Below are 13,837 nucleotides of genomic sequence, written 5' to 3'. Positions count from 1 at the left end.
GTAACCATGCTCCTCCAGGTTGCTCTGTGTCACCTTATGCCTAAAATCTCAGAGTTAACTCATTTCTCCGTGCAATGACATCCGTCCAATGTATTGTAACAAACTCTTATTTGACATTTACTTAGCACACCCCAGATAATAACTCATCAAGGAAATGGCAACCCACTCCAGCATTCTTGCCTGGAAAATCCCATTGACTCAGGAGCCTGGTGGGCTACAGGCGATGACGTCGCGATGACGTCGCAAAGATCAGACACAATTTAGCGACTAAACAGCAACAGTCCTCATAACAAACCTCGGGCAGGAGGAAGAATGGTACTCTTGCTGCAAAGGAGGCAACAAAAGCCCTGGGAGGCAGAATCATTTCTCCAACTCACGCTTCCAGGAAAGGAGGAACTGGGGCTCGGATGCTGGCCGTCTGGCCCCCGAGTCTATACCCTTACCCATCACAGCCCCCGTCACATTGGTCATGAGAAGAGTAACAGAGGCATCCAGGGGTCCCCAAGCTTTTCCGCTACATGATCAGGAAGGGTCAAGACACTGGGTGAATCTCTGCCCAGTTTGGCAAGTCTGTTCTCAGCGTGAATTCCAACAGCAGTTATTCCTCCCATCAACCTGTGAATCAGAGAGTGTTCTCCATCACCCCAGCAAGGCAACAACAAGAGAGAGAACACAACAAGCAGACACTCACAATATGCTGGATTAGCTCCGTAGCCTAGTGCAGAGAAAAGAGCATTCCCAAGGCTACAAGGAAGCAGTGGGACAATTTTGGCTTCCCTGGTGGCTCAGACAGTAAAGAATCCACCTGCTAATGCAGGAGACACAGGTGTGATCCCTGGATCTAGAAGATCCCCAGGAGAAGGAAATGGCAACCTACTCCAGCATTCTTGCACAGGAAAGCCCATGGACAGAGAGGAGCCTGGCAAGCTTCAGACCATGGGGTCACAAACAAGTGAGACGTGACTTAGCGACTAAACAACAACAAGTAGAACAATTTACATCCCGTCTTTAGAGGAACAACCTCAAGAATGCCAAGGGATGTCTAATACTCTGAATGAATGCTGAATATTTACCAACGCATACCGAAGAACTGATGCTTTTGAACTGTGGTGCTGGAGAAGACTCTTGAGAGTCCCTTGGACTGCAAGGAGATCCAACCAGTCCATTCTGAAGGAGATCAGCCCTGAGATTTCTTCGGAAGGAATGATGCTAAAGCTGAAGCTCCAGTACTTTGGCCACCTCATGCAAAGAGTTGACTCATTGGAAAAGACTCTGATGCTGGGAGGGATTGGGGGCAGGAGGAGAAGGGGACGACCGAGGATGAGATGGCTGGATGGCATCACTGACTCGATGGACGTGAATCTGAATGAACTCCGGGAGTTGGTGATGGACAGGGAGGCCTAGCGTGCTGTGATTCATGGGGTCACAAAGAGTGGGACATGACTGAACAACTGAACTGAACTGAACCCTGGTTTTTCCCTAAAAGATAATGAAGATTCTTGGATAACAAGTAGCCAAGTGCAGACCTGTATGGAATACAGAGAAAAGGACCACCTTCATCTGGACCAGACCAGGAAAAGAAGAGGAACCAAGACCAGTGGACACGTCCCACTGTCCAGTCTAGCTATGGGCTTTCACCAGTTCCTTGGAATAAAGGATTTGGGAGTTTACATCAGACTTGCATTATGTACGATTTATTACAGGAAGTCCTGTTATCATTAAGGTGTTAGGAAGAAAATCTGGCACAGTGAATTCACATAAAACAGAAATCAGTCTTTCATAGTGATAAAAACCAGTAGACTGGGGTTTATCTTGAGTTGAAAACCATAAAAATGAATTTGTTTTATTTTAACATCATTTTAGGTTATTATTAAGCAAACAACACCCCAAATATTGACAGGGGGTGAGGTCACAACCTATGTTACATTCTATTAATACAGTCAATTCCCTGGTGCAATGAAAAGGGCTCCATTGTACAGAAAATCAGAGCACTTCATCACTGCTTCTGAGGGTCCCTCTGAATATGTTAAAACATGTACACATCACTGTCCTTGTTAACTGTCTACTCTTCACTCATTAGCTGAAATACCTCTATCAGAGGCTCACTTTTCAAGGGCTATTAAAAGATTGAAACATCCACCAACGTCACTGTCATTGACTTTATATAATCCTGCCTCTATTGCAAGACCCCCAATTTCATTTTGCAAATGTTTTGTATGCAGAACAATGTCCCATGTAATAAAGACCATGATAAAATAAGGAAGGCAGTTTCCATGAGGACTGGTCTCTGGCCTCCAGAATTTCTTTTAAAAAAGGCTCACCTGATTGGGTCAGGCCCACACAAAATAATCTCCCTTCTGATCAACTTAAAGTAGACTGATTAGGGATCTAAACTACAGCTGCAAAATCCCTTCACCTTTGCCAAATTCTGTGGTTGAAAACAAGCTAGATTTCCTCAAGAGTAGGGAATTATACAAGGGGGTGGGTCACTGGGCTTTGAATTCTGCCCACCTCACCCTTCCTGTGGCAGAATAGCAAGGAAGCCGTCGTACATTTCCCACCCTGGGCCTATGGCTAACGTTGCGTTGCAATGTGGAAATGAGCAGTCTGTCTCTCAGAGAATATTGCTTAGTGTTTCATCTTCTGCCCTTTCCAGTTATTCATTCAGAAAACATTTTCCTCCTGCCCACAGTGCCCTGCTGCTGCACTGAGGGCTGGTCTGCAAAAATGAATAGTCCTTGTTCTTGAGGACATCACAACCATGACCCCTTGTCCCGTCAGCTTCATAAGAGCAGAGTCAAGTGGCTCTTTCGTTAGTCAGCCTCTTAGTCAACCACCTTGCTACATTACTTGATGCTTTCCTGCTAAAACCTGCCTCTAGCAGGACTACAGAGGTGACTATTAAGCCTCGTTTTATAATGAGCATGAATGTTGGAACCTGAGGCCAATGCCCAAACCAGATGTTTCAGGAAACCACTCTGACCTGCTCTGTGTTTAGTGAGAATAATGATCTGTTTTGAACCAGCTACCCAAGCACAGACGCACAGCTTTTCTGTTCTAAAAATCATCCAGGATAAGGGGAAACCTGTTTCAACAGCGAACCGTCTGTGAGCACGTCAGGGCAAACACGAGCTTTCCTACCAGGCTGCAAGAAGAGCTGCAGGGCAAGGCTGGTAAGCCTGCACCCTGGGTTAGTTCCCCTACTCCTGGGCATCCCTGGAGCAGGTGAAGCATTTCTCAGGTTAGCCATCTGGGATTCAGAAGCTCAGGCTGATGACCGTTTGCCTAAGAATTCTCAATCAGTTTAAGTGAACACAAATCTTAAGTCACCACACATATTATCCGGCAGGGCAGCATGAAAGTGACCCTTGCGATCAAAACCAGATCATTGTCCCTGGAGCCGGCTCTCCCATGAGACAGCAACGTCCTGCTTACTCACTCAGTCGTGTCCAACGCTTATGACCCCGTGGGCTGTAGCCTGCCAGGCGCCTCTGTCCATGGAATTGTCCAGGCAAGAATACTGGAGTGGGTTGCCATGCCCTTCTGCAGTGGATCTTCCTGACCCAGGGATCAAACCCAGGTCTCCCGCACTGCAGGCAGATTCTTTACTGTCTGAGCCACCAACATGGAGAGGTTATAAGGGGAAGACACGTTCAAGGTATTTTCCAAAAATAACTAATTGCTTTGTTGCTGCTCAACTTTGCATGCATTATGAGTAAATAAAATAAATTGCTTGATAATAATTATTGCCCTAAAGGAAAGAGGCATGTCTATATTTTGTCTGAGTATTCTGATGCCCCAGGGAGGTGGTGAAGGAGCAGAGCTGTCAGCAGCTGCCAGACAGATGAATGGTTCGACACTGCCACCACCTTCTATACCCAGCCTTATGACTACAATAAATAGTAGATAACTAATACATTATATGCCATACACAAAGTTCTATATAAAAAGCATACATAATTATATATAAAGAAATAATATAAATATGTAATTATATATAATATGCAATTTATAATGTATAGTGGTATATTCAAAGCTGCTTTAATAACAAATAAACTGGGAGAAGAAGAGAGCTAGAAGATAAATCCCTCTAGCCTATTTAAGTACCAAAATGCCTTGGTCTGTGGGTCACAACGCTCCCTTCACTTGCCCCAACTGACCACTCTGGACTCTGACCTGGTGTCTTCTAAGAATAGCATCTGACTGAGTACAGTAACTGATCAATTGAAGCAGCCATAAGGAAACATCTTAAGAAAGAAAGTGGGCTTCCCCGGTGGCTCCGTGGGAAAGACCCCACCTGCCGATGCAGGAGACACGGGTTCGATCCCTGGGCTGGGAAGATCCCACATGCCGTGGAGCCAGTAAGCCCGGGCAGCACAACTAGCGAGCCTGTGCCCTAGGGCCCAGGGGCCGCAACCGCTGAAGCCCACGCTCTGGAGTCCATGCTCCCCAACGCGAGGAGCCACCGCGATGAGAAGCCCAAATGCACCGACGCAAGAGTGGCCCCCCGCTCATGGCAACTAGAGAAGAGCCCACACGGCAACGAGGACCCAGCATGGCCAAAGACAAACACATTAATGAAATTACAAAAAAGAAAAGAAACTGCTTGGCAAACACCCACGTCTGGATAATCACAGTTTAAAAAAAAAAAGAAAGAAAGATGGGGAGGGGGTAGAGGAAAGAAGGAAGGGAAAGGAAGAGAGAAAGAAACAAAGAAAGAGGGAGGGAGGGAGGGAGAGAAAGAAAGAACGCTGTCTTAAGTACTCGGAGTTACGCTGCCAGGCCGTGGCACTAAACTCATTCAAGGACGTCTCCTATTATTACTCTTCTCCTTTCCTGCAATTGAAGCCCACTTCCATTTTGGATGACATCAATGGAATGAGCCCTCCCCCCATGGAGCACAGAATGTTCTCTCGGTTCAGCATCCACTCCCGTCCCCTTCAACAATACAGTTGGTGCATCGGGATCTCTCACGGTGCCCACAGCAACAGGCTTGCTCTTCTTGAAGGGGGAAATGCAGACCTTGGAAAGCAGATGCCTCTGTAGAAGGCCAGCCCTCTCCCCTAACTCCTTTCCCCCACTTCCCCTCCTTCACCCTCCCTTTGTAGCAGCCAGTCACACTCATGCACCAACACACACACACACACTCTCATGCGTGCACCCAGGCTCACGTGCACGCATGCCACCTGCCTCCCCCATTTCCAGGAGAGCTTAGTGACTGCTGCGGGGGCTTGCTGTGCACACACCTGTCAGGCCCAGCAGCTAGAGGCTTAGCTGGAGATCAGGAGTGAAAATCACTATACTCAAGTGATAACAGGGGATTTTTGCAAGGCTACAGATACAATATTAATTATTTACCAAAAAAAAAATGACTTGCACCTGCATTCAAATGTAACTATATCAAATAAAATTTATAACATGCAGGTAATTTTCACTTCTTTATCACACATTTGTTTCTTAAAGCAATTACATTCCAAGAGGCTCCCTCAGGCAATAAATCCTTATGTTTAACTCAACTCCCACTTTCCATCCTAACCAGGCTCCTCTGTAATAAAACCAAAACTCATCTGACATGTTTGTGGAGCACTTTATTCAAAAAGTCCCAAAGGCTTTACAGATTTCACTCTATCCGAGGAAAGGGAGTAAATTATTCACTTTAGAGAGAGCTGTGAATAATGCTTCCTGGCTTCCTCGGTCAACCACCTCTAACAGTGATAAACTAAATCAGGCTCCTCCAGCCAGTCACGGGCCCACATCCATCTGGATGAAGCCAAAGAGGCCGGATCTGCCTCTCACGCCCTGCCTCCATCCATCTTTCCTGCCTTCAATCAAAAACCAGCTTCCCCTCTTCACTCTGATTTTTACTCCGCACGTCAAAATGTGGAGAAAGAAAATGAGAATATTTCAAACATTTAAGAATCCGTGCACTAAACAGCCCCCAGTTGCTCTGAAATCTTAATGTATTTCCAAGAATAAGGCTCCATTCCATCCTGAAAGCTTCCCCCTGCCATTTATCCCCCGGTGAACTTCAGTCTGCTCGCCTACATACTACCATTAGTCACCAAAACAGGAGCAAAATGGGAAGAAAGGAATAGCGATTGGCTAAAATAAGCTAACATCTAAAGACAGACACTATTTGCATATATAAATTGTAGTCACCACCAGATCATTGATAAAACACTAAAGAAGACCACGAAGGAAATTTAAGAGGTCTCCGTCAAGGAATGAGTAAGTCAGCCCAGAATCAATTCTTACAGGACTCCATGCTTTTTCTCCAAGAGGCAACAAGAATCATCCCATTTTTGCTCAAGGAAAATAAAGGGGGAGGATTTGGCTGTGTCCATTTCTGGAGGGTTCAACAATAACCCCCGCCCTGCCTTGGAATCACTCAGCCAATAAACATTAATCAGGCGCTGTTCTAGGCCTGATAAGGGTATAAACACACAGTGTCTGCTTTATGTTTTCTATCACTGACCTAGACTTATCTGAGTAGCATCTTTTTTGAATAAATTTTATTTATTTGACTGCATCAATGCGGCGCAGGCTCTCTAGTTGTGCCAGCAGGCTCAGCTGCCCTGATTTACGTGGGATCTTAGTTCCCTGCCCAGGGATTGAACCCACGTCCCCTGCATTGCAAGGCAGATTCTTAACCACAGGACCACCAGGGAAGGCCCTGGGCAACATCTGGAAAAAGATAACCATAGAATTTTTAATTGATCACTAGGAGTACACACACATACACCAATATTCTTTTTAATGTTAACATTACTTACACCATGATAATAAATATATGCAGAACTGCAAATAAACAGCTTTATAGATGAAGAATCAATGCACTAAATGTTTCAGCTTCACTCTAGAATCTAATCAATCCAAGAGCAGCTTACTGCTGTGTATAAGCCAAATCAATAAAAAATACACCTTAAAAATACCTATAAAATAGAATGCTACAGAATAGACACTATGGGACTACAAGAAGCAATTACACCGTACAATTATAGAGCATAATACCAACAGCAAGTAGTTATCTTAACTGCCCATGAAAAATTATGGCATGTTTGAAGCTGACTTGCTTTCCCATTATATCTTTCTCAAACAAAATCCAATATCAAGGAGTCTCTTTTATAGGCCTTTATACACATATTCTGGCGCTGTCACCAAAATTGAAATTTTTAGTGCTGAATAAGACTAAGGCAACGATTCAAAAATTGTATTCAAAGCCTGAGCTCCTTTTGGTCCCCAAGAGGACACTGCTTGAGGCTGCAGAAGACCATTCCTCAGTCTCACTGAAGTGGCCTGTGCTCCCTTGTCTAACCCTAAACCCTAGCTGCATCCTTTCCTGGGACCCCATTACTCCTCCTCGTCCCTGAGCACATGTGAGGAAGTATCTGGACACATTATCTTCAGGTGATCCTATGCTTTTTTTGTCTCTAGAACTTCTGCTTTTGGAGATTCCCAATGGAGCCTGACCCCTCAGCCCCAGACACATCCCCCAGGTCCCAAAATCAGCTTGTGTGGTCAACAGATTAAAATAGAAAAAGAGGGGAGAGAAGGGGAAGAGAAGAAATGAAAAGGAAGGAAATGGGAAAAAATTAGAGGCACCAAGAGAAATATAATTTTCAAAAATGAAAAGAAATATGACCCAAGAGTTTGAAAATCATTTTAATCTGTATTAGGAGTTCTGAACACCCATTTTTGAAGACACTACTTGACATTGATGAGACTCTAAATGGCATGGGCTCAAGTTCTGAGAGCTGGATCTTTAAAAGGGCGAGAGCCAAGTCACCCTTTGATGGAATGATGGAATGATTTACAAGACTAGGGATTCTATTGTATGAAGAATGAATGAAAAAGTGATTAAGTGTAGCCTGAAGAAAATAACTCATAGAAGAAAAGGAATAGTGTCTTCAATAGTGTCTTCATTATTTTAAAATAGTGCCTTCAAATATTTCAACAGGTGTCACATAGAAAAGGGTTAGATTCATACTCCAAGGACCCATGGTCAGAACAGTGGGAGCTACTGGGAGAAACTGTTTTCAATGTAAAGAAGGATTTCCTAAAAAGTGCACCACCACCACCCCCATACAGAAACTGGACATCTCAGGCCTCAGAGATCTCCTGCTGGTAGACCAAACGTCTACCAGCAGGACAGAAGAGAAGCCTGCCCCTTGGAGAAGGAGCTTGATGACAACCCATGGCTCCTCCACACTCTCTCTTGGGAGAGAACAGGATCATGTGACAGGACCACTGCAGGCAATACTTCATCAGAGAGGGGAAAATATCCTGGCTGCTCTAGAAAGAGAACATTCCAGAATGAAACAGAGCTAACTGCCCTGAAAACCAAGAAGGAGTCACACAGGATAATCCAAGGAATTGTGCCCTTATTAAATAAAATGCATAACAAAATAACTGTCCACCTGGTGGTGTGGCACGCAACTACTGAAGATAACTGCTGAAAACAGCTGGGAATATTCCAAGAAGGAAATAGCCAAGCCAGAGTCACCATAGCGAAGATGAAACTTTTTTTTTTAAGAAATCTTTTATATGCATTCTCTCTCTTTTGTTTGGGCTTTTTGTGTTTCATTTTTGCTCTATAAACTATCACAATATATTTGAAGCTAAAGGAGGTGTTTTACATTTTTCCATGACTAAATAACCATTTCATGTTAATAGAGAGGTAGCATCTCACTGGCTTTGTGTGGGCTTTGTTTTCACAGGCTGGCTAAAGCACTCACACTGTTGCGCTGCCCCCAAAAGTGACTCTGGTGACTAGGAGTGAGGGAAGTCTGCAGGTGGAAATGAGAAGTCTCTCCAGATTAAGGCCCCACACTCCCCTTGATGGGAGCTTTATGAGGGTGGTGGCAGGTGCACAGACCTCCCCCCAATGTCTTCAACGGTTCAGTAGCCTGCACTCACCTATTTCACTTTGCTCCAGCCTCACCATGAAGTCGAGGTCCCCCTCAGGAACCCACCCAGCTCTGCGAAACGTTGATTTAGGAAGGACAGGACGTCGAGGTTATGCTCAGCCCACAGAGGTCAGCTGCAGCCTGGCCACTCAGGAAGCCAGGCTGATGGGGTTAGAGCACCACCAGTTGCAGAGACAAAGCTAAGGAGAATAGGCGAGTCACTGAAGAGGCAACCCTCACTTCCTCTTGTATGTCATTGGTCAGAGCAAGTCATGTGACCACATCCTTTGCATGGCATTGGTCAGAGCAAGTCATGTGGCCACAGCTGACTTCAAAGGGAGCCAAGATCCTGTGCTTACTGCGGCCCTAAGTAAGGGGAAATAATCTTTGTGAGCAGCCCTAAGGAGCGCCACCTAGGAGTGATTCTAACCTAACTGGCCTGAAGTCTATGTGAAGCTAAGTGCTTCACTAAGGGGAGATACAGATGGACGGGAGTGACCACCAGAAATGTAGATCCTGATGCTGACTACACTGCAGACCAGGCTAGATCAGGGCTTTTCAACAAAACCACTTGAAGCCCCTTAAAGAATATATTTGGGGGACCACCACCAAGGTCCCTGGGTGGAATCTTAGGTGGTTGCTTCTGGGGAGACCCACTGAACCCACGGCCTCCTAAGACCCTCTCCCACCTCACTTCCCCCAAATCATCCTTTCTAACTAAGACAGTCTGTTATCTAGATTTAGAAGGGAGTCTGTGGCCAAAATTTCCTTGTGCATTAACCCCCAGGCCTGAGTCCATAAGAGCATTATTACATCAATGCCTCCTGAGTTTTATATTCCACATGTCAACCTTATCTGAGTCAATGGGAGCTTTGAGAGGGTAGAGCTGTAATAGGAAAGTTAACATTCCCATCCACCCTAGGCTTTTCAAGGCCTGCAACTTGTCGGGCGAGTAGCAGCTCATGTGCAAACGTCTTAAAGGTAATCAGCCAAATGAGACCACTTCCTCATCAGGATCTGTCATTAACTGAGAAAAGAAAGAAGCATGGAAAGCATCTTAATGTTTTATCTCCTGAAGGTGGCTGGAATTTCAATCTTCTCCAACCAAATGTGGATCTATTGGGTTGTTTTAGAAACGAATGCTTTGCTTTTACAGTTTTTGCCATGGCAAATGCTCCCCTCGTTTCTAACTCATGTTACTGGCTGACCCCTGGAGAAAGCAGTTTGGGGGAGCTCCATCCTTATTAGAAGCAGATCAAGCAGATTCTGCTCACTGGGTTTCAGCTTTTTTTTTTCACGGCATCAGGGGCAGGATATTATTTGCAAGCAGCCAAGGTAATTACCATCCAGCAGGGTCCAATTGTTTTCAATTAAAAGCTTTACTGCAGTCTTTAGTTTTTAATACCATTGTGGCCATCTGCTTTCGCTGAAGATCTACCAGCCAAAAGCCCAGGCCACATCTTAATGCCATTAACTCCTAAGAACGACTTTTCTCCAAAATGAAAAAACTCAATAGTCCAGGGAAAAGATGCCAATAACCCTGTGGCTCTTCGGTGGCCTGGGGAATGCTATGGAACAGGATTCTAGAAGGTCACTCTCAGAAAGACAAGTACTTCCTCTTCTTGCCTGAAGTGCTGGGTAATTGTCTTAATTCTCCATTTCAATGGGGGATGCTCGACTTCAACTGCCCTGCTTCCTAATCCCCACCCAGGTTCAGTATTCTGAAGCTCTGGCATTCAAAGTCTCTGAACTATAATTGCATCAGATATACTGTTTTAGTAGAGACATTTTCCACTTTTCATATTCAGTATTACTCTAAGTAATATATTACTTACAGTAACAAGACGCTTGCTCCTTGGAAGAAAAGCTATGACCAACCTAGACAGCATATTAAAAAGCTGAGACATTATTTTGCCGACAAAGATCCATCTAGTCAAAGCTATGGTTTTTCCAATAGTCATGTATGGATGTGAGAGTTGGACTATAAAGAAAGCTGAGCACCAAAGAATTGATGCTTTTGAACTATGGTGTTGGAGAAGACTCTTGATGGTCCCTTGGACTGCAAGAAGATCCAACCGGTCAATCCTGAAGGAAATCAGTCCTGAATATTCATTGGAAGGACTGATGTTGAAGCTGAAATGTCAATACTTTGGCCACCTGATGCGAAGAGCTGACTTACTGTAAAAGACCCTGATGCTGGGAAAGATTGAAGGCGGGAGTAGAGGGGACAACAGAGGATGAGATGGTTGGATGCCATCACCAACTCAATGGACATGAGTTCGAGTAAGCTCCAGGAGTTGGTGATGGACAGGGAGGCCTGGCATGCTGTGGTCCATGGGGTCAAAAAAGAGTCGGACACGACTGAGTGACTGAACTGAACTGAACTGCTTACTCTAAGTTGGCTGCCCAGGTGTCTCAGTGGTGAAGAACCTGCCTGCCAACGCAGGAGACTCAAGTTTGATCCCTGAGTGGGGAAGATCCCCTGGAAAAGGAAATGACAACGCACTCCAGTATTCTTGCCTGGGAAATCCCATGGACAGAGGAGCCTGGCGAACTATATATAGTTCATGGGGTCACAAAAGAGGCCGACATGACTTCGCAACTAAATGACAGCAACAGTCGCTCTGAGTAGCTCACCGTGACCTGACCCAAAATCTAAGTGGGAGTCAGTTGTAAAGAGCCACCCAGGTTACCCAATAAAGGCTTACATTGTGATAGAAGGTATTTTAACTGTTTTTACAGCTTGGAGCCTGGACTCCATTTCTGAGGTCACAAAGTTATCAGAAATTAACTTGGGAGTTTTATGGACTTCTCAGGGGTGACAGCCCAAGGGCTAGACGTGGAGATCCCAGCACAAATTTGGCTCACTGCTGGCGGTTTAAATGGCAGGCTGAGTCTGCCTCCTTGCCTTCCTCTATGACATAGGCTCTCGGGCAACTCCAGCTCTGGCCAATTAAGACAGACATAAAAGCCTCAGAGGGGGTCCCCTCCCAAATAAAAAGACAAAGCCTTGCAAAGAGAAGCCACTGAGCCCTTCGGCGTCCTTTCCGCCGGCCTTTCCTCTGCACGTATCTTGGAGCAGGCGTCTGAAGTGGCAGCTGCCATCTGATAACACTGGGTCGGTAAACATGAAAACAAAGGCGTAAATACTAAGGACGGTTGAGCAAAAACCCAGAAAGAACCTAAGTCCCGAAGGGCTCAGAACCCGCCCTTGACTGCTGACACACAGACTTCTCATACATGAGACATAAAAATCACAGGCTGTTTCAGCCCATCAGGAGGATTTGCCATTATTTGGGGTAAAGATGCAACCCTAATAATAGAGTAATCAAACCAAGAATATAATCATAAAAGGATCTGAGAAAAGCAGAGTACCCTCCCTCCTGGGGCCCAGCCAAGGAAGTATTTCCATTTTGAAGCAAATTTAATCTTTTAATTTCTCAAAATCATAAGGGAAAAAAAAGGCTTGACGGAATTAGCCAAACTGAAAGAATTTTGAATGCAAAATCAGAAATGCACGGGTCATAACTGTTGCTATTCTCCAAATATTTCTGGCTTTCCTTCTCTCGGGAACGTGGTATGATCATGCTTCCTCGCCCCTTTGACAGAAGGCAAACCATACGATTTTCTTCAGCCGTTGCAATGAGAATCCAAATAAAGGATCATTCCCCAGCTGAAGATTTAAGAACTGGTGTGCATTTTGCCATGTTCTCTTCCTCTAATTAAGGTGATAGGGACACGTGGGTCAAAATGAAGCCTCTGGTCATTGGGTCCCCAAAAGTCTACCACAAGCAGCCCTCCGGCCGACCCTTGCCGGCCGTGCAGCCTAAGTGAGGATAAAACCTGCGTTGTTGATGTCAGATGATACTGTTTGTACAGCAACAGAACTTGGCCTATGGGACTGCCACATCATGATAATAAGCACGCTCTAGAAAATTCAGGAATATCAAGCTGGAGAAAAGGATTTATGAAAAGATGGAAAATTTGCTAAAGGGTTTTTCAAGCCGATATGCTGGTAAATGTCAAGAGGAATAAAAAGACCAGAGCAGTGCTTCCCAGACTGTGGTGTTCATCACAGTCACTTGGGGAGCTTTGAATAACCCTGACTCCCAGGTCAGCACCCACACAAATTTAATCATGTGTCTGGGGGTAAAAGCCAAGCATCAGAATGTTATAAAGATCCCCAAGTAATTCTCAAGAGCAAGAAAGTTTGGGAACCGTTCCATCAAAATCTTTTATCTTAATTAAAAAAAGAAAACTTTTCTGATGAACTTCAAAATATTTATTTCAGGGAAGCCAAAGAGCAATGGTGGTCATGCTGGAAAAGGAAGGTATGAAACCAGAGCTCTAACTGAGAGAGCAAACCACATCCCAGGGTAGAAGGGGAAGGAGCTCCTCCCCCCAGACACTCCTGCGACGCCCGCTCAGGGCACATGTAAGGGACCCACTGTCTGTGGCTTCTGGCTTCCCCAGTGGCTCAGTGGTAAAGAATCCGCCTGCCAGTGCAGGAGATGCGAGAGACGAGGGTTCGATCCCTGGGTCGGGAAGATCCCCCGGAGAAGGAAATGGCAACCCCCTCCAGCATTCTTACCTGGAGAAGCCCATGGACAAAGAGGCCTGGTGGGCTACAGTCCAGGGGGTCTCAAAGCGTCAGACACGACTGAGCACAAAGGCACTGTCTGTGGCTTTGAAGTGAAAGAAGAAGTGAAAGCAGCTCAGTCGTGTCCGACGCTTTGTGACCCCGTGGACTATAGTTCACCAGGCTCCTCAGTCCATGGGACTCTCCAGGCAAGAGTACTGGAGTGGGTTGCCATTTCCTTCTCCAGGGGATCTTCCCGACCCAGGGATCGAACCCAGGTCTCCTGCAAACTGATATCATCCCCAGGATTCTTTTCAGCAAAATATGACAACATCTGTGGAATTGCTTTTAT

This window comes from Ovis canadensis, chromosome 8 (assembly GCF_042477335.2).
Source record: "Ovis canadensis isolate MfBH-ARS-UI-01 breed Bighorn chromosome 8, ARS-UI_OviCan_v2, whole genome shotgun sequence".
Lineage (NCBI taxonomy): Eukaryota > Metazoa > Chordata > Mammalia > Artiodactyla > Bovidae > Ovis > Ovis canadensis.
Note: the sequence above shows the minus strand (reverse complement) of the source record.